Below are 20,457 nucleotides of genomic sequence, written 5' to 3'. Positions count from 1 at the left end.
CATACAATCAATAGTTACAGTATATCTAATTAACATGGAGGGCAAGTGAATATGCTAAATTGTACTTTTCTGAAAGGATTATCACAACGCTAAGGAAGTAAAAAAGTAAACTATGCAGACCCGTTATGATCTTATTTGCATTTAGTTTGTTGAATAGTCACACACACACACACACACACACACACAACACACACACACACACACACACACACACACACACACACACACCACACACACACACACACACACACACACACACACACACACACACACCACACACACACACACACACACACACACACACACACACACACACACACACACACACACACACACACACACACAGGCAGACCCTCTCAGCCGCTCCAGAGACTCACTAATGAATGTGAGTGGCTCTGAGTGGCCCATGGAGAGGACATTATAGGGCTCAGCTCTGGGTAAGAAGCCTGGGCCTCCCTATACGATAGAGAGATTGTTCATGGTGGCCATTTTAATGACAAAAAGGCTACATGAGTTGATTCATGTGTTGTTGAAGATGACTTAAGTTGAGTTAGTCATTTGCTTCTTGGTAACACTATGCTGTGTAAGCTGTGTATGTTTTTGACATGCAAATGTTTACAACACTACACAACACAGGCTTCTGTGGCTTTTAAGATCTCAAACCTCTGCCTGGTAGGCCTGAGAAACCAGACACAGCTTGTGTCTGTGTGAGGAACAACAAAGAGCAGAGGGGTGGTCTGCTGGAGATTTAAAGCGTAACAGACAAACACTGCAGAACAGAGTTGATGTCACAAGTTGTGGTGGTGGTGGTGAAAAGGTATGGGGGGTTGATTGAGGTCATTTGGGCCAGAGTTCACCAAGGGCAAGTGAATTCTTTACCTAGGAATTTATGACTTGAACAGAAAAGTAGAGAAATGTCTACAATAGTCTAGGTTAACAAACAACAATCTGTACAAGTGTACGCTTGTTCGTCGGATGATAAATGACCGGACCAAGGTGCAGCGTGGTAAGGCGTGCATTACTCTTTATTGGAAAAATGTAACACCGGGAAAAACAATGAACACAAACTGAACGTAAATGCTCAGTGTGCTAAAGCAACAAAAACAAAGACAAGATCCCACAACCTAAATGTGGGAAAAAGGGTTGCCTAAGTATGATCCCCAATCAGAGACAACGATAGACAGCTGCCTCTGATTGGGAACCTTACCCGGCCAAAAACAAAGAAGCAGAAAACATAGAATGCCCACCCAAATCACACCCTGACCTAACCAAATAGAGAAATAAAAAGTCTCTCTAAGGTCAGGGCGTGACAACAAGAGTCTTGTTTTGTTATTTGAGAAGCTAGTTCCGATCATGACACAAGAGATCCTTGATTAAACCATAGAGGGCATTCTTAAGGTGTCATCCAGATAAAGCTCCCATTTGCTCATTTTACAAGAATGCAGTCCTCAGTGTGTTGTATGGCTGATGTAGCCATGGTAACATGGATCAGTTGGGACACCACAGGCAGTAGGGAGGAGGGGGGTTATGTGGTTATGTATTGATGTATGTAGATTCAGTGAGTTTCACAGGTGGACACACATCACCCCACATGGGCTGAACCCGGCATGGCCTGCTCTCAGCTGTCACTGCCTGTGGGGGGTGGGGGGCGCTTGGGGAGGATGGGGACATGAGCCCAGGGGAGAGGGAGAAGGAGGGTGAGRCCTGGAATCATCAGTGTGTCAGCACCTTCTTCCATGATGGGGCTGTCAGGCAGGCATGATATGGGCTCTTAGCAGGCAGGTCTCCCTCTCTGCTGTGCACGGAGGGTGAACTGAGTGTCAGGTTGGAACCTGCTAATGCCCCATTCATATTAAAGAAGTGTTGTCGCTCCTCACTAGATGACAGACCTGAGCAGCGTTCATGGAGCACTGTGGGGCGACACTGCCTGGGGGAGAAGGAGCCCTCCCCTTCCTGCATGGGGGAGGAAAGGAGGGGGAGAGGAGGACAGGAGCTGTGGAGAGAGAGAAGACCAAGTTGGCACACAACCTACAACTAAGATACTTCAAAGAACATTTAAGTGTACTGTAACTTTTAAGTATACTCATGACTTTCAAATGTACTGTAAAGGGAAATGAGACACTCACAGTACAGCCAACATTAGGGCTGTTCTGGGCTTTATAATTGGCCATTCCTCTATTGAACAAAACAATCCTCCCCCATGTATTAATATATAGTTATCTGAAAGCGGCAGGAAAGCATGGACATCAGAAACCCTCTCAGGATTAGCTTTTCCAGGCTACTTGTGTTGTATGATGCACCACTGCTATGGTGGATGGATTCTTTTACTGACTACTCTGCTAATGAGAAGTGACAGTAAAGATGTGGATGGACTCATTCACCTGACTACTCTGCTAATGAGAAGTGACAGTAAAGATGTGGATGGACTCATTTACCTGACTACTCTGCTAATGAGAAGTGACAGTAAAGATGTGGATGCAATTTTCCTTCAACGGCACAAGCAGTTGATTTGCATTAGCAGGAATGACAGATTATTAAATAACGTCAGATCACCCGAGTGACAGCAAATGAGGGAAACCATGAACGGAGCAACAACCTATAAAAACTACAGCTTGATTCCTTAATCAGTCACTATCTATTGATGTGGATGGTGCAACCGCATGCAGGCGCTCTATAGCAGTTTAATGAGAGAAAGATTCCAATTCCAGTAGTTAGCTAGGTAACCTGCTGGTAAATCACAAGCCCCACAGTGAATGAATTAGAACATTGATTATCAGCATATTTAATGATTAATATCCACTAGTGTACACGTTTACAATAAACATCCACACCATCTGAAAAGAATGCTAAATCCAATGAATCATTCACACCGGTTTGATATGTTACACATACAAGAATCACAGCAATATCAAACAGTATTTTTAAATCCCTGACTTAAAGTTGCACTATGTAGAAATCGCTACGCCATTTGCTGGTTCTGAAACTCTAATAGTTTGCCTAATTTCAGTTTATGTGACTAAATAAGATAGAGCATAGAGAGTATCATTGTACCATCTAAATCTCTGTGAAATACTGTATATTTCTCCATAACCAAAAATATTGTTCACTACAACGATAACTACAATAACAGAGGAGATTTATAACGAGAGCTATGGTTTGAATCACTGTCAGACGATAAACATTGACAACCGATCAAAACACGTCTATTGAAGCGCTTCTGGTTCCAGGTGCGAGAGGCTGTTCGAGAGAAGGCAGAGGCGCATGGTAGGCTTGCCTGAATAACTGGCATGTGTGAGAACACTGGTGGCCCATTAATTATAGGATGACTTGGGAGAATGATGATGCACGACAAACAGTGCATGAGAAGGCCATATTTTCAATGGTAGGCATATCTGTTAACGCAATACATCCTGCAGTTCTGGACCTTGTAAACTGTCGAGTAATGACCCATTATTGATCCAAATGGTTGCCTAATCAGGTTCAGGCTAGATTATTAATATTTAGGAATGAAATTGATATTGATATGGCATATTCAGTGCAGTTTTCAGCCTAGACAAAAATTCTTTACGAACTAGAAAAATTATGAATGCATTATTGCATTGTGTTGTTAGGTACCCAGCTAGCACAGTGGATCTGGGCCGATTCCGGCTGAGAGTCGGGACACTCGGCTGAGAGTCAGACTTGGCTGACGTCATGTGGCCCGAGTCTGGGCCACCTTCGGCAGTATTACTTATGGCTAGGATGCGGGGATTGAGCTCGGGCCGATTCCAGTGTGAGTTATCTGGCCCAAATGTATTACTTGGGGCTCGAGCAGATTCCGGTGAGAGTTTTCCGCCCAAAATGTATTACTTGGGGCTCGAGCAGATTCCGGTGTGAGTTATCGGCCCAAATGTATTACTTGGGGCTCGAGCAGATTCCGGTGTGAGTTATCTGGCCCAAATGTATTACTTGCTGCTCAGGTCGATTGGGGCTAACGTTACTCTCTGGAAGATGATTACACGSGCTGCTTTATATAATTAACATTTCATTATTTATTTTTCCATATTTTCTCATTGTTTCTGTGATCACAAAATGCTATTAACATTTAAATGTTAATGTGTAGTCCTGTGTAGTATTTTAGTATTTTGATACTTTGTGCAAGGTAATTGATAAGCCTTAAAAACTTTGAAGATGGAGCCTCCCAAGTGGCGCAGTGGTCTAAGACACTACATCGCAGTGGAAACTGTGTTGTTACAGATGCTGGTTTGAGACCCGTGCCGACCGGGGGACCTATGAGGCAACGCACAATTGGCCCAGCGTCGTCTGAGTGAGGGGAGGGTTTGGCCGGCCGGGATGTCCTTATCCCATCGCGCTGTAGTGACTCCTGTGGCGAGCCAGGCGCATGCATGCTGACACGGTCACCAGGAGTACGGTGTTTCTGTACACAAATATTTTTTGGTGGATGGGTGTAATTTGTATGTATAAAACGTATAATAGTAATATTTAAAATGGTAATTTTGTATACATTCATTTAAATTTGCATTGGGACACTTCTGGGGGGATTCTGGTAAGATGCTGGCATAGTCGGCTGAATTCTGGTAGACGGAAATGACCCGATGTACTTGAGACGATTCTGGGCAGTCATTAATTTTGATTCCGGGCCGAGACCGATACCCGATTCCGGGCCGATTCAATCAGTTCTGACCCCCCTGAACAGGGCCAATTCCTCATTGCTAGCTGGGTATGATCATTTTCTTGTCCCTAATATTTAGCAAATGAATGGCCTAATATCTAACATTTAGCTTCTTACTTCGGCTACACATCTTTAGCCTCTCTCTTCCAGGTGTTCCCGTGCACAATAGGTTATCGACATTGCTGTARTGATGCATTGCAAATGATTGCACAGGACAGACTAGATGAGCACCCTGAAAAAAAAGATCCAAATGAATTGACAATCATTAGAAAAATGGAAATCACTTGCAAACCATTTGAGCAATGAGGCATGCAATGACATGATGTAAAAGATGCACAGGCTAAACAGCATGTGTTGTTGAATTGCTGCATTTAAATATGAGTTCCAATATTATTTTTCAGTACATTGAGGTATTACAGTGCGTCCGGAAGTATTCAGACACCTTGACTTTTTTCACATTTTGTTACATTACAGCCTTATTCTAAAATTGATAAAATATTTAATTTTCTCAGCAATCTACACACAATACCCCATAATGACAAAGCTAAACAGTTTTTATTTTATTTTAGCAAAATTAAGAAACAGAAGTACCTTAATTTACATAAGTATTCAGGCCTTTTGCTATGAGACTCGAAATTGAGCTCAGGTGCATCCTGTTTCCATTGATCGGCCTTGAGATGTTTCTACAACTTGATTGGAGTCCACCTTTYGTAAATTCAATTGATTGGACATGATTTAGCAAGGCATACACCTGTCTATATAATGTCCCACAGTTAACAGTGCATGTCAGAGTAGAAACCAAGCAATGAGGTCTAAGGAATTGTCTGTAGAGCTCAGAGACAAGGCACAGATCGGATGAGGGTACCAACACATTTCTGCAGCATTGAAGAACACCAAGAACACAGTGACCACCATCCTTATTAAATGGAAGAAGTTTGGAACCAACCACCAAGACTCTTCCTAGAGCTGGCCGCCCGGCCAAACTGAGCAATCGGGGGAGAAGGGCCTTGGACAGGAAGGTGACCAAGAACCCGATGGTCACTCATCCGCTCAGGACCTCAGACTGGGGCGAAGGTTCACCTTCCAACAGGACAATGTCCCTAAGCACACAGACAAGACAACACAGGAGTGGCTTCAGGACAAGTCTCTGATTGTCCTTGAGTGGCCCAGCCAGAGAACGGACTTGAACCCGATCGAATATCTCTGGAGAGACCTGAYAATAGCTGTACAGCAACGCTCCCCTTCCAACCTGACAGAGCTTGAGAGGATCTGCAGAGAAGAATGGGAGAAACTCCCCAAATACAGGTGTGCCAAGTTTGTAGCGTCATACTCAAGAAGACTTGAGGCTGTAATCGCTGCCAAAGGTGCTTCAACAATGTACTGAGTAAAGGGTCTGAATACTTATGTAAATGTGATATTTCAGTTTTTTGAAAATAAATTAGCAAACACTTCTAAAAACCTGTTTTTGCTTTGTCATTATGGGGTATTGGGTGTAGAGTGATGAGGAAAAATGGACATTTGATCAATTGTGGAATAAGGCTGTAACGTAACAAAATGTGGAAAAAGTCAAGGGGTCTGAATACTTTCCTGAAGGCACTGTATTTGCAGTTGTCACTATGACAATGAGCACACCCTGAAGCACTGAACGGTCTGTGTTACCATCTTATTAATAGAACTACAGCATGCAGTAGGATGCGTTGATCAGTTGATGGACAGGCATACTAGAGAACGATAAACGATAAACGGCCCGCTGCTGTGACTGCTCGCCAACATTTACAGTTATTTATTATTTACCGTTATAGTTATCGTCCTTGGTGTGGACGGCCCTTTAATCTCATATGGACCAAAGTCAGATATCTAATCAGAATTCAGCATTTTGAGCTCCAACTTGATTGCTTCAAGCCAAGGTTTAGATACTTAGGCTCGTCTTGTATTCCCCAATGTACCGGCAACATTTGTATGATGTGGATTAAACAAACTGTCATTAGCTATGTACATAGACTCGTTCCTTCTGAACCAAATGTATGTTATGATAATGAGCAGAGCTCCATGAAATCCCTTTGATTGCCAAGAGGTATAAGGAAAGCCTGTATTAATTTACCACAGTATTCCTTCCTCCCCACATCACTGACTCCTCTAATGTGATTACATCCCACAGGACAACTAGGGAGGCTGCTGGCGCTCTTGGCAATTCTATAACAAATCAATCAAATCAAATTGTATTTGTCACATGCTTCGTAAACAATAGACTAACAGTGAAATGCTTACTTATGGACCCTTCCCAACAATGCAGAGAGAAAAAAATATATAGAAAAATATTAACACAAGGACGATAACTTGGCTACATACATGTGTACCAGTACTGAGTTGATGTGCAGGGGTATGAGGTAATTGAGGTAGATATGTACATATAGGTAGGGGTAAAGTGACTAGGCAACAGGATAAATAATAAACAGTAGGAGCAGTGTATGTGATGAGTCAAAAGAGTTGGTGCAAAAAGTGTCAATGCAGATAGTCCAGGTAGCTATCTGGTAGAAGCTGTTCAGGGTCCACCGAGATGTACACTACTGTTCAAAAGTCTGGGGTCACTTAGAAATGTCCTTGTTTTTAAAAGAAAAGCTATTTTTTTTGTCCATAAAAATAACATCAAATTGATCAGAAATACAGCGTAGACATTGTTAATGTTTTAAATGACTGTTGTAGCTGGAAATGGCTGATTTTTTGTGTGGAATATCTACATAGGCTTACAGAGGCCCATTATCAACAAGCATCACTCCTCTGTTCCAATGGCACGTTGTGTTAGCTAATCCAAGTTTATAATTTTAAAAGGCTAATTGATCATTAGAAAACCATTTGCAATTATGCTAGCACAGCTGAAAACTGTTGACCTGATTAAAGAAGCAATACAACTGGCCTTCTTTAGACTAGTTGAGTATCTGGAGCATCAGCATTTGTGGGTTCTATTACAGGCTCAAAATGGCCAGAAACAAAGACATTTCTTCTGAAACTTGTCAGTCTGTTCGTGTTCTGATAAATGAAGGCTATTCCATGCGAGAAATTACCAAGAAACTGAAGATCTCGTACAACGCTGTGTACTACTGCCTTCACAGAACAGTGCAAACTGTCTCTAACCAGAATAGAAAGAGGAGTGGMAGGCCCCGGTGCACAACTGAGCAAGAGGAAAAGTATATTAGAGCATCTAGTTTGAGAAACAGACACCTCACAAGTCCACAACTGGCAGCTTCATTAAATGGTACCCGCAAAACACCAGTCTCAACGGCAACAGGGAAGACGTGACTGTGGGATGCTGGCCTTCTACGCAGAGTTGCAAAGAAAAAGCCATATCTCAGGCTGGCCAATAAAAAGAAAAGATTAAGATGGCCAAAATAACACCGACACGGGACAGAGGAACTCTGCCTAGAAGGCCAGCATCCTAGAGTCGCCTCTTCACTGTTGACGTTGAGACTGGTGTTTTACGGGTACTATTTAATGAAACTGACAGTTGAGGACTTGTGAGACTTCTCAGGCTCTACTACCTCTTTTGTGCCAACGTTTCCTCTTTTGAGTCCCGGGGATTAGGGCCTGGTCTGTAGTAAGCAGAACATCCAGAGCTGTTCTGATGTCCAGAACCTGTTTCCGGTCATAGGAAAGGATGGCGGAGACTCTATGTTAAAAAATGTTAAGATCAATGTAAAAATAACACAAAATAGCAGAATTGGTCAGGAGCTTGTAAAAAGGCTGCTATCCACTGCAGCACCATTTTGTTACGTAGAAAAAGAGACTAAAAACACTTGCTCTGTGATGTTCGCAGAGATAGGACTTCAGTGACTCTGTAGTTAGCATTCTGTTTGTGATACTGGTTGATATCATGGCATATTGGGTGGCCCTGACTCCCTTACAGTTTATAAGATGCTATGTCTCTACTCACTCCCTCGCTCCTCACTTGATCTCTTCCTCCCTTTCTCTCTCCTTCCTCCCTTTTTTTGTCCTATCCCTCTCTTTCAATCTCAAAGACTATCTTAAATCCAGTTTACTGACCATCAAAGGCCGTCAAATGTCATTGTTAGTGTAACGGAGGGTTGAATCCACAGCCTCCTCCCTTTTAAAACCCAAGTTCTGACCATATCATCCAGTCCAGAGGGGACGGGGGACGGAATGGGGGAGGGTGTGTTTGTGCTGTAGGGAGCCCTGTGTTTTGGTGGTGGCAGGCAAGCCCCTACTGTTTCCCTACTGTTTTAGGGAAGGATTAGTAAAGGTGGAGTGATTACTGGTGCTTTGTATCTCCCCTCGTGAATTAGTAAACTCCTCTTTTATCTTTTATCCTGTCTTATTGTGCAGGAAGCTGCAGTCCCCTCCCCCACCCCTATTTTCATGGGCCAACCTCAACACGCTGGGGGGTTTACACACATTAACCTGGAAGAGCTGATCTGAAACATTTTATTGAAAGGCCCCCAGATAGAATTCATCTCAACTAAATGCTTGGTTTCACTGTGGAATCCATAGGTAACACATTCTGTATGCTTGACCCAGAAACATGGTGATTTTTGTGTGATTTGTAACACTACTGGAATGGTATTTTTGCCAAATAGGTATCAGCTCAATAATTTCGTCTCCATTAAAAGTTATTTGTGTTTCTTCCATTCCACATTTTCCAAGTATTCCAATGCCCAAGCAAATATGTATTCCCCAAGGGGTGAGTTTGGAAGGCGTTTGGGATCAGGTTGAACCTGGTCCCGAGTACCTCTGGAGGAGAGCCTCAGCAGAACGCTCTGGGGACTGATCGGATTCCAAAGCCCTAAAAATGTCATAATCCCTCAGAAAGGTAACGCTAACGCTTCACCCACTGCTGACCACCTTCGACCTCAGTCACTCTGAGTAACACCTCAGAACACACTATTTTTCTTTGGATGTGACCCTGCAGTGCTCTTCACCTCTTCTCAGTGAGCCTGCCATTCACAGCTTTCTCATCTCAATCCCACTTTGTCTTTACAAAGTTAGTCTTACAGAGATTCAACATCAATAGAAACCAAGACAATAAAATACAGTTGTTTACTAAGTGAATTCCGATTCTTGTGGAGCTATGCTGTCTCCAGAGCCAGGGTCTAGTCAGAAGATGTGGAATCTTTGTTGACTCTTTCCAGTAGCCATCAGGCACACTGGGTGCGTGACTGGCAGTACCTTCTGTTGATTCTAGCATCCTGGTATCCTAGTGGTCAAAGCTTTATAGCTCTCTGTTGCCTACCTTTGCCCTTTATCATTTCATATGCATGTGGCATGACAGGCTGAAAGGTTTGTAAGGGATTCAGGTTTCATAAAAGTTTAGAATTGTCATGCTCCATAACAGGTCTAGTGTCAAGTGACGAGCCATAAATTGGGACATAAACACTACATTACATGCCAAGCTCTAAAGTCATGTTTATAACATCCTTATGTAGGCATTACGATGGACCATTCAAATGAAGTGTTAACAGTATTCCTCTCACCCCTCTAAATAGGCAGGCTGTGCCCTGCCAGGCGACTGCCCTGAACTCCACACTGTCAGCTGCTGCAAATGGCAATTATAACAGCCCGAGATTTAGATGTGATTCAAATGCATGGACTCTGGATTACGTCAGATGAGCAGTGTGAAAGGGTGCCAAGGAGCCTTGGAAATCTTGATCTGATCATGGAGGGAGTTGGGTGAAGGTGAGGTTGTTAGGACAGCCCTGCTTGACATACAGGCACTGACTGTGCTGTATGACTGCTGCCTGCCACCCACTATGTCCTTGTCCTGGGCATCCTGCCACCACTGGTCTATTGTTGGAGATGTGCTCTTTTGGGAATGGTGTGATATACAGTGSGACACTACATGTCCTTGTCCTCGAAGAGAGGGGGATGAATGGAGAAACACAGACCTTGTTAGCATTTAGCCTTGTTAGCAACGTCACCACAATGCACATATTAACAATAGTTCACTTCATTATTTAAAGATCGCCTCCTTTATAAAGGGACTGTTTGTAGCCATAGTTGTAACAATGTCCTGAGAGAAAGGCACTGATACTGGCTTCTGTTTCTAATGGAGAGTCATTTATGTTACAAGACTGGGAAACGGCACGCATATTTAACTTTCAGCAAAGTGTTTGGATTGTGGGGGTCATAAAAATACCAGCGCCAGTAAAGGACAAAGGYACACAGAGCTATGCTGAACTACGGGGGAGGCTGTCCAGTGGGACACTACACTACCAGAGAACTTTTAGCACATATCTCTCTACTACTTCTATATCAGATGGGACATCTTTTCAACTGTGAGCCCAGTCAATCAAAATCAGGATATTAGAGTTTGTATGTAGGTGTGTGTTTTTCTGTGATTGGCTGGGATGATGGGGAGGAGGAAGGGAGGGATCATATGAGTGTGCCTGGACACACTTGGTATCCTGCGGGCTCTCTTGGGGGGAGCCTCTGTACTAATCCACTCAGCAGATGACTGACGTCTGAAAGTGTGACCCGGGGCCCTCTTTTAATGAGATCCATTCCACATGATGGGCGCCCCTTCTCTCCCAGCACTCTGTCTGTCTTTTGCTGTCTCTATTCCAATCAGATTCAGATCCCTGACCACACGCATATGTTGCTGCTTTATGCACAGTGGGTGTGTGAAAGTGTGTGTGTGTGAGAGAGAGAGAGAGAGAGAGAGAGAGAGCAGGCATGTGTTTATACATGTAAGCGTATATGTGAAAGGGAGAGAGGGAAGTGTTGGTGAGATCCAGGCACGGCTGGGGAGGAGTCAAACTTCACTTCAGGTCATCAATCCGCAGCTCTATGGGGTTCTGTGCCAGCAGCACCAAAGTTCAGCATCCGTGTTCAGCATCAGCGTTCAGCATCTATGTTCAGCATCAGCATTGCCGGTCATTAGCAGCTCGTTTGTCTGATTGAAAATTAACGTGTCACCTTTAGCCAGAGCTTTAACATCCTCATTAGCTGGCACACACACACACCTACACGTACACACACACTGCTACGTGGTGCAGTAGGGCTGTATATTTGTTCAAGAGAGAATTCAGGGGCTTGTGGAGGGGAGAGTATTTATTCAACAGATGAGGCTGTCATCTTTGTTTTAGACTACATGCCCTAACGTCCTCGCTCTCTCTGTGCCCAGGCAAACATCCCTGACAAGCCCAGAGGAATTCCTCCACCGCCGCTGCAGTGTCTCAGCTTAGGCTGAACAAACTTTGGCATATTTGTTTATATTGGAAACGTGTCCAAATCTGAGTTTGTGCTACCACTGTCACACATCTAATAAAGCTAATTCAATTTCCATAAAGCAACGCAGAGAGAGAGTGAGAGAGAGAAATATCTGGTTCTAAATTGGCTGTTCTACAATGTAGACAACATACATTGTAATCTAATGTACTGTCACTGATTGTGCATTATCAATTGTTAGCTTTTTTTTGTGAGAGCTGTTGACTTTCCTCATACTGCATCAACTCTCTACCTCTCTGGAATTCGAGATCCTCTGAAAAATTGTGGGGAACATGTGGGCCTCTGTGAGGAACATGTGGGCCTCTGTGAAGTACATGTGGGCCTCTGTGAAGTACATGTGGGCCTCTGTGAGGAACATGTGGGCCTCTGTGAGGAACATGTGGGCCTCTGTGAGGAACATGTGGGCCTCTGTGAGGACCATGTTGGGCCTCTGTGAGGAACATGTGGGCCTCTGTGAGGTACATGTGGGCCTCTGTGAGGAACATGTGGGCCTCTGTGAGGAACACGTGGGCCTCTGTGAGGAACACGTGGGCCTCTGTGAGGAACATGTGGGCCTCTGTGAGGAACATGTGGGCCTCTGTGAGGAACATGTGGGCCTCTCCATTACATCTCCCAAACACACACACGCATGAACACAAARGCACAAACACGAACAAACACAGACACAAACATAGACACACACGAACACACACACAAGCACYAACACACACAAGCAAGAGCACACACACACGCATACACCTCCACCAACAGCCTTTTTCTAAGCACCACACCTCTCCAGAATACTGTCCGAGGGCCGTTTTATTGCGGTGTGGAAAGACAGGGAACAGAACAGGGGTGAGTGTTCTCGCAGGCAGCTTTCTAGCTGACAGCTAGCTGTACACGGTTTAAAGTGAGGGGAGCGTTGGGTTCGTATATCTTGGCTGACTAGCTGTAGAGCTGAGGCTACTGGTCATTACCACATCATTAGTACGCACCAGTGTCAGTGTTTTTAGTGATGAGATGTATCATTATGGGGAGGGACAGTCTATCCTCTGTGATGGCCTATAAAGACATCAGGATGAGATTTACACTCCAACCCACTGTCAGTAAATAATTTGATATACAATATATATTCAATAAAAAGCCTCTTATTGCTTCTCAGAATCAAGTAATGATTTTTAAAATMATTATTATTATTTCACCTTTATTTACCCAGGTAGGCCAGTTGAGAACAAGTTCTCATTTACAACTGCGACCTGGCCAAGATAAAAACAAAGCAGTGCGACACGTACAACAACACAGAGGTACACATGGAATAAACAAATGTACAGTCAATAATACAGTAGAAGAAAAAAAGGTTAAAGTGCTTATGCAGTCCGTGCACATGTCAGCTCACATTGTTGGCTCTTGTTGGGAACTTGGGTCTGGATTCAATCCGTAGCGATGAAGTTCAGAGCTCTTGAGCAATTAAAATGACCGTGACTGCAGTCTCCGCTAATGCGGGAGCATAGCCTTTAAATGAATATCACGCTGTTTCGTGCTCTTCAGCTCTGCGGGTTGAATCCAGCACTTGGTTTTTCTTTGGTGGGACATTGAATATAGTGGTCAGGGATGAATATCTGTTATTAAACATCAACGGGAGAATAGTGGAAAAGGCAAGTGTCAAAAGGGTAGTGGGATTCACAGTTAAGAAAGCTGAACCAGTGGTGATTCCAACACTGACCCGTCCGTCAAACCAATTCCAACCCCATGGTGAACTTCAGTATGTTGTCGATGTGGTGTTTTCGTGAGGACTTGATTTACAACACACATTTCACAGAAAGAATGGGAAAGAGTACAAAGATAACAGACAGGGACTTTCCTTTGGGATTCACTGAGAGGAACCACCGGAGCTTGTGACATCATTCTGACAACATAGCGGCCACACTTAATTAGATTGAGAACTAAGCCACTAATCCCTGAGAAGTAGAGGGAAAAAAATAGTTATGAAAATGCACTTGATGCGCCATACAGTCTCCAGGCAACTTTGTCGAGATAATGGGATCTTTTTACAACACAACTGGTTGGAAATTCCAGGAACAGATGTCTGGGCAATGTTTCTTCTCAGCAAGCGAGTCTCTGGGTCTTTCATGTGAATCACGAGGGGCACGAGGACACAGCCTATGGTTTGCTGTGTTTACCAAGATAATTTTCATATTATATACAAATTACATAATCTTATCAAAGCTACTTGTCTGTTCCAATCTGAATGTATCAGTTTAAATTTTGAATTCTGAAGCTCATTGTTGTGCAGTAGCCTCTTCATCACAACTTGCAGACAATCGTATTGTATGAACACATGCATGAAGTGTTGGGGACCTTTTTTCCCATTATTCTTTGCAGGGGTTGGAACCAGTTCAGGGAACAGAACCGAAAACTGGAAAATAACGACCTTTTTCAAGGAACAGAATCGGAACCTGGAACGAAAGTGATCCATATTGTTCCGGAAAATAACCGTTATTTTAAAAGCATGGGAACCGGATAACAACGTTCATTTACAAATCCAAGCATTTTTCTCTAGTCCCCCCAAAAAACYCAACAAAGCCCTCATTCTGTCACTCAGAAACTTATTCCAGTGTCTGCCTGCAAACTGAAAATATTTACCTGTGTGTGTTTAGGCTACCTGCCCCTCCCCCCTCAGAAGCATAGGCTACTGTACTGACGTTAGCATAGGCTTCTGGACTGACGTTACCCTAGGCTACTGTACTGATGTTAATTCAGAAGATAGGGAGAGAGATTTTTAATTAGATAGAGAATAATGGATTAACTTATTCAATGCTAGTTAAGGATCCTATAGGCTTAGTTATCACGTTGGATTTATTAACTACAAAAAGGTAAGACGTGTTTTTAATTCTGGTGCCGCTCTGCACACACAAGCTTGTTAGCAAGCTAGCTCAAAGGACATTCATAGTTCCTCCATATAAGCTGATCCTCCTAGGTATAAAACATTGGATTTCACAGGTTAAAAAAGGAACAGAAAATAACAATATAAACGTGTACTTTTTGGGGGTTTGAACCATTTCAGAACTTAATTTTTCTTGTTGGAACATTGGAACGGAACCAAGCAAATTGTGGTTCTGTTCAGAACAAAATAATTTTGGTTAAAACCCCTGATTCTTTGTGACATGTAAGCCATTTGTTCTATGTTAATCCTGGATGTGTTCCAGGAGGCTTATATGGGACAGTGTGATGTAATTCTGGAAGTTTAAACTGAGTTTAACTCTGGACAGAGAGAAATGTCTTCTGAAAGTAAATAATGACTTGGAACATAATTTTTCAAACGTTTACTTAAATAGGCAAGTCAGTTTAAGGACAAATTCTTATTTATAATGACAGCCTAGGGACAGTGGGTTAACTGCCTTGTTCAGGAGCAGAATGACAGATTTTTACCTTCTCAGCTTCGGGATTTGATGTTGGCCCAATGCTGTAACCACTAGGCTACCTGCCACCCAAAAGAATATGGGGAGGGAAGGGGCTGAGTAAGTGGATTAACAGGAAAGGATAGAGACACTAGCCAGTTAGTCTCTATTTCTCAATATCTATCCATGATCACTAGCTCTCTCTCTCCCACACAAACACAAGGACCATGTCTATGTTCCCACAGCCTTATGTTCTCTCAGCCCTACGTTCCATCAATTCTATCTTCTAAACTAGGGATCGTCAACCCAAATGAGGGGAAGATACATTTTTCAAATTCTCTTAATATCTAGTATTTTTTGGAGCTGTATGGAATGTACCCATTTAAGAAGGGTGAAACGGAAAATAGGACATTATAGACAAAAACGTGATAAGACATTTTTCATAGGGGATATTTTTCACACCCTTGATGTACACAGGTCTTTTGGTGAGTTGATCCACTTTTGCATTAATTAATAAGGACCATCAAAAACAGTTCAGAGGCATGTTTATTGTAAAACCAATGATTAACGCAATGGTCAGTAACACAATTTTTCCATAAACTTGATAGGCTATAATAAATCTGTCATTACCTCGGATATACATTTCTGGTCACTGTGACCTTGACCTTGTGCCAAGTACTATTTCTATTTTTTTTGTCGTCCTAATGGCCTTGCTTATTTGTGCCAAATTTGATTGAAATTTACATTTGTACATTTTAGGCATTTAGCAGATTCTCTTATCGAGAGCGACTTACAGTTAGTGCATTCATCTTAAGATAGCTAGGTGGGACAACCACATATCACAGTCATAGTAAGTATATTTTCCTCAATAAAGTAGCTATTAGCAAAGTTAGAGCTACAGTTGTAAGTGGGAAAAAAAGTGTTATTTTAAGGGTGTAGATCAGCTTTAATATTGCAGATAGATTGTGGCTTCTATCAATGTAGTTGTCTGCATAATTTCAAGTGTTAGTTCACAAAAGAGGGGGGGGGGGGGGGGGYGAAGGGGGGGTGCTGTGGGATTATTTAAAATGCTCTTTGAGGTAGGGTTTCAGATCTATTCAGAAGATGGGCAGGGACTCTGCTGTCCTAGCTTCATGGGGAAGCTGATTCCACCATTGGGTTGCCAGGAAAGAGAAGAGCTTGTACTGGGTTGAGTGGGAGCTGCCCTCCCGTAGGGGTGGGAGGGCCAAGAGACCAGAGGTGGCTCGGGTTGGGGTGTAGGGTTTGAGCATAGCCTGAAGGTAGGGAGGGGCAGTTCCTCTATCTGCTCTGTAGGCAAGTACCATGGTTTTGTAATGGAATGCGGGCTTCGACTGTAAGCGACTGCGGAGGAGAGGGGTGTCATGGTAGAACTTGGGAATGTTGTACACCAGGCGGGCTGCAGCGTTCTGGTTAAGTTGCAGGGGATTGATGGCAGAAGCGTGGAGCCCAGGCAACAGCGAGTTAAAGTAGTCAAGACAGGAGATGACAAGTGCCTGGATTAGGACCTGCGCTGCTTCCTCTGTGAGGTAGGGCCATACTCTACGGATGTTGTAGAGCATGAACCTGCAGGAGTGAGTGACTGCTTTGATGTTTGCAGAGAACGACAGGGTGTTGTTCAGGGTCACGCCAAGGTCCTTTGTACTCTGGAAGGGCGACACCGTGGAGTTATCAACCGTGATGGAAAGGACTTGGAGGGGCAGGGGGGAGTAGTTGAGTGTCATCCACATAGCAATGATAGGAGAGACCAAGTGACGATATGATTGAGCTGAGTGACTTGGTGTATAGATGGTTCACGGTGTCGAAGGCAGCGGATAGATCTAGGAGGATGAGGACAGAGACAGACAACACGCTCAAGTGTTTTGGAAAAAAAAGGGATACCGGTCAGAGGTGTCGAGTGTTAGTTTCTTGGGAGAAGAATGGGGTCGGGCGGCCGGACTTCACTAGTCACAGACTTCATCTGGAGAGAGATGGGAGAAAGAGCTTAAGGGTAGTTCTGTGTGAGTGGGACCAGTGGACTCTATAGGCTGAGTGAATGAGGAGTGGATTTCATCAACCTTCTTTTCAAAGTGGTTGACAAAGTCGTCCGCAGAGAGGGAGGAGAGAGGGGGTGGAGGATTAAGGAGGAAGGAGAAGGTGGAAAAAAGTTTCCTAGGGTTAAAGACAGAAGCTTGAAATTTAGAGTGATATAAAGTGGCTTAACAGTGGAAGACAAAGTACAGAGGGAGTGAAAGAGGGATAGGTCCTCCAAAACTTTATTTTACCTCCATTTTCYCTCAGCTGCCCGCAGCCCTGTTCTATAAGCGCACAATGCGTCACTCAGCCACAGAGCAGGAGGGGAGGGCCGAGCGGGTTGGGTGGAAAAGGGACAGTACATAGGATGCAGACAGGGAGGGGAGTACGGTTGAAGAGGCAGAATCAGGAGACAGGAGGGAGAAGGGTTAGCAGAAGGGAGAGATGATAGAATAGTAGAGGAGAGAGTAGTGGGAGAGAGAGAGCGAAGATTGCAACGGCACATGCCCATCTGGGTAGGGGCTGAGTGGCTGTGGGTTGGAGGAGAGGGAGACAGAAAAGGAAACAAAGTAGTGACCTGGAGGGGCATTGCAGTTTGATTAGTATGGCAAACAGCCTCTAGTAAAGATGAGGTCAAGCGTATTGCCTGCCTTGTGAGTGGGAGGGAAATGGAAAAGGGTGAGGTCAAAAGAGGCAAGGAGGGGAAAGAGAGAGTTGGAAAGAAATTCATCAAAGGCAGACGTCGGGAGGTTGAAGTCGCCAAGTACAAAGAGTAGTGAGCCATCATTAGGAAATTASCTTAAAGGTGTCAAGCTTACCGAGGAACTCTTTAAGGGCACCTGGTGGGCAATAGATGACAACAATGTTAAGCTTGAGTGGAAAAGTGACAGTGACAGCATGGAATTCAAATGAGTAGCTAAACAGGAGAGAGGGAGAACATAAAATCTCCACTTAGGAGAAATGAGAAATGAGTAGCCCACCACCACGACGGCCAGATGCTCTCGGACTATGAGAGAAAACAGTCAGATGAAGAGAGAGCTGCTGGAGTAGCAGTGTTCTCTGGGGTGATCCATGTCTCCATTAGGGCCAAAAAGTCAAGGGACTGAATGGCAGCATAGGCTAAGATGAACTCTGCGTTCTTGATCTCACATCGGCAGTTCCAAACGTTGCCAAAGACCAGGAATTCCACATGGTTTGTGCGCGCAGGGTAAACTAAATTAGAACGGTTGCAGCCAAGGGGTGGGAGCGTCTGTAAAACCTACAGGGATAGGAGCGAACATGTATAGAAAACACACACATAGTTGCCAAAGCTACAAAATAGCAATATTAGATCTGAAAATTACTAGGTAAGATACTCAAATGAGAGAGTGGTGTGGATTCTTCCTCTCTTTCCTTCCTCAAACAACTCCACAGAAAAACTTGGCAGAACCGTCTTAGTTTTGACGACGAGACCACCGCTGACACGACCTGCTGAGAAAACAGGGGAGACTGAAGTATTAATACTAACTGCTAATTGCCTTGCAAAGGTGAAGAGCACACCTCCCAGTACTAATTGCTGATTGCCTAGGAGAGGTGAAACCACTCCCCCTCCAATACAGCCACTGATTACCAAAATATCAACAGTCAAACTGCCCTGCCCCTTAATCCTAGATGACGTGTCAACAATCACCTGCAAGTTATGATCAGTCAGCAGTTCACACACCAAGTAGGCTACTYGGAAGACAGGCAGCATTTAAAGTACATGGCCCTAGCTAGCAAAAAGACAGTACTAGACAAATACAGATAAAGACAAAACATATATTTATAACTCCTGGAGATATCAGGAGTCCTCTAGTTATAGAATGAAGCTTATGTAAATGCCAAGATAAATAACCACTTATTCAACTCAGAAATGTGTTTCTGGTCACCAATGATTCAACAATTCAGTGGGTCATAGGCCATATAATTGTACATATTAAAGCCAACCATTAATAAAAAATTGATGCTGAGATAAAACAAATTAATCTCAAAATGTAATATTGAATGTAATATTGACAAAAGGTCACGGTCATAGTGATTGAACATATTCAGTAAGCCCCATATACTGTATACCCTTACAAATGTAGATAATAATAATAATCCTTATTTTCTACCTTTCTGTGCCAATTTTGATTTAAATTGAGGGAACATAGGGCTGATGGAGAATAGGGCTGAGGGAACATAGGGCTGAAGGAAGATAGGTTGAGGGAACATAGGGTTGAGGGAGCATAGGGCTGAGGGATCATAGGGCTGAAGGAAGATAGGTTGAGGGAACATAGGGTTCAGGGAACATATGGTTGAGGGAACACATTGTTAAAGGAAGATAATTTGAGGGAACAGGGTTGAGGGAACATAGGGCTGAGGGAACATAGGCTGAGGGAACATAGGGCTGAGGGAACATAGGGCTGAGGGAACATAGGCTGAGGGAACATAGGGCTGAGGGAACATAGTGTTGAGGGAATATAGGGTTGAGGGAGCATAGGGCTGAAGGAAGTAAGGTTGAGGGAAAAGGGCTGATGGACAATAGGGCTGAAGGAAAATAGGTTGAGCGAACATAGGGCTGAGAGAACATAGGACTGAGGGAATATAGGTCTGAAGGAAGATAGGTTTAGGGAACATAGGGCTGAGAGAACATAGGGTTGAGAGAACATAGGAGGACCTGAGGAACATAAGGCTAAGAGAAAATAGGGTTGCAGGAGGATAAATGAGGAACATAGGCTGAGGAAACGATAGGGCTGTAGGGAGCATGGGCTGAAGAGAAATGAGGGATGGAAGGAGGATAAGATTGAGAGGAGCATAGGTCTGAAGGAAGATAGGTTTAGATGGGACATAGGGCTGAGGAATAATAGTGGCTGAAGTAAGATAGGTTGAGGAGCATAGGTCTTGAGGAACCATAGGGTTTTACAGAACATGAGGGCTGAGAGAACATAGGGCTGAAAGGAAGATACACTTGATGGGAACATAGCGGCTGAGGAACATAGGGGTCATGAAATGAAAGATGAGGCTTTGAGGAACATAGGTAGATGGGGGGAACATAGGGTTGAGGGAACATGAGGCTGAGGGAACATAGGGCTGAGGGAACATAACGCTGAAGGACGATTAGGGTTGAGGAGGCGGCGCATT

Source organism: Salvelinus sp. IW2-2015, linkage group LG1 (genome assembly GCF_002910315.2).
Source record: "Salvelinus sp. IW2-2015 linkage group LG1, ASM291031v2, whole genome shotgun sequence".
Classification (NCBI taxonomy): Eukaryota; Metazoa; Chordata; class Actinopteri; order Salmoniformes; family Salmonidae; genus Salvelinus; species Salvelinus sp. IW2-2015.
Note: the sequence above shows the minus strand (reverse complement) of the source record.